The sequence below is a fragment of the Grammomys surdaster genome, unplaced genomic scaffold (assembly GCF_004785775.1).
Source record: "Grammomys surdaster isolate TR1022 unplaced genomic scaffold, NIH_TR_1.0 335, whole genome shotgun sequence".
Lineage (NCBI taxonomy): Eukaryota > Metazoa > Chordata > Mammalia > Rodentia > Muridae > Grammomys > Grammomys surdaster.
The window spans coordinates 1,552,722-1,554,733 of record NW_021604754.1 but is presented as its reverse complement, the minus strand read 5'-3'; the positions used below and the strand labels follow the sequence as shown (position 1 = coordinate 1,554,733).

The following is a 2,012-nucleotide window of genomic DNA, read 5'->3' as shown; positions in this document are numbered from 1 at the left end:
GGGAAAGGGGATAACATCTGAAATGTAAATAAAATATCCAATAAAAAAAAAAGAGAGAAGGGACCAGGAAAAAATAAAAAAAAAAAATTGCCTTTCTGTGAACTTAGACAAGACTGATCCTGTTGAGGGTTCTTGCTGAAGACTGCTTGCTAGATGCTCCCAGGACTCAAACTCATCCATGCTTTACCATATGTCACACAAGTGGGAAAGGCAAACATTCATCAAAGTAGGTTAATTTAACAAAAATTCTTTGGTTTTGATCTGCTGAGATATTTGAGACCACAAAATGAATAATGATATCATCAAACTCGGCACTATTTGGAAGTAAGTCTTTGTTCCAACTTGTAATTCATTAACTGAATAGTTTTATTAATCTGGATATACTTCTTAAAAACTATAGTTTAATTTAATTATGATTTTATTTTAGAAATTGTAATTACTGTCTGTTACATTGACAAAAGATTATATGACTGCATTTTTCAAGAAGCAAACTGAAATTCAAGGTTTCTGAGATTCTAGTCTTAGCTTTAGGACAGAGGGCAAATATTTAAGAAAACTTTCCATTGCAGCGAAAAGGCTCAAGGTTTGTGGAAAAGTCTCAGTGGGTGAAGTACTTACTGCACAAACATGTTCAGAGGTGACATCCTCAGAACCTGGGTCATGTGTGACAGCAGGTATGTAATCTAAGAACTGGTTATAGAGCCATGATGATCCCAGAGAATGCAGGCCAGCTACTCTAGCAGAAATGGTCACCTTCAGGTTCAATGTGAGACTCTGACTAAAAAAACAGAAGATGGAAAAGCCACTGTAGAAAAATGCCATACAACAAACCCTCTCTCTCACACACACACACACACACACTCACACATGTACCACATGCACACAAGCATAAACTACACACAGTCACAAATACACAAATCTAAAAAACATAAAAATAAAACATTCTAGACCTTTCTATTAAACCTTCAGGAACCCCAGAAAAATCTCTTGAAATTAAATATTTATCCACACAGTACAATGAGATAATAGTACTTCAGAGAAACTCTAGGAAGGACCAAAAAAAAAATTAGTATTCTCACCAGGTAGCTTTGAGAAAATAACACACTTTTCCTATAGATTGAATAAAGCAGGACTATCTCTACAAAGGACCTACAATAAATTATTAAAACAATGATCTTTCATGCGTAGGGTGATAGCAATGGATTGCTCAGTTAAATGTTGTACAAAATTTAGCATTTCCAAAACCAGAGAGCTTCAGTTTTATAATGAGACTTGAATTTCACTATAAAAAGGAATTCCAAAGAATTTCTATAAAAGCACATAAAAGTTGTAAGCAAAATCCAACAAAGTCACGAAAAAGGTACCATTTACGGCATCCTTATTATGTGTCAGGCTCCATTCTCAGCTCGTCTCAAGCATAATCTTCCACGAAAGTAGACTGCTTAGGAAGCCTTTGAAACATGACCAGCATTTAAGAGGAAAACCTTGATTACAATATATGGGCATTGTACTTGTTCTGAAAATCAGTGGGAGGATAGGCAGCATTCGTGAGAAATATGCTCTAAAGATGCAATCACGGGCAGTTAAATCAACTCATCCCCTCGGAGCAGGAATACAGCCTTTGCCGGTGGGAACGCGGAAACTTGGGAAGCTCTTTAGTAATCGAGGTAGGCGTAACAACTGTATCTACCAACTAGCCGTCTTCGCAGACTTCTCAACGTCACAGGTAGGGTTCCCAGGCTACTTCAGAGCTTTGGGCAAATCTCAAGTGACTGAAATGTTGTCATATAAATCTAATTAAGCAAATGGTATACAAGATGTAATACAAGTATGGGATGCAACTCTCAAGTGACCTTTAAAGATCCTGGTAGGGAAAAATAGATACAACTTTCTATGATAGTCACTAAAGAAAAATCTTAAAATTTTGCATATGAAGCAATTGCATAATCCTGTACCAAATCATAAATATATATATATATATATATATATATATATATATATATATATATATA

The 2,012-nt window shown here is 35.4% G+C and overlaps 1 long non-coding RNA gene across 1 annotated transcript in view; it reads right to left on the bottom strand.

Annotated features, from left to right (window-relative positions):
• Nucleotides 1-625: 625 nt before the first annotated feature.
• Nucleotides 626-2,012, bottom strand: part of LOC114630297 — a 4,275-nt gene continuing 2,888 nt past the window's right edge. The window contains exon 3 of the long non-coding RNA XR_003712809.1: nt 626-778. This is a non-coding gene — a long non-coding RNA (uncharacterized LOC114630297). The remainder of the gene's footprint in view (nt 779-2,012) is intronic.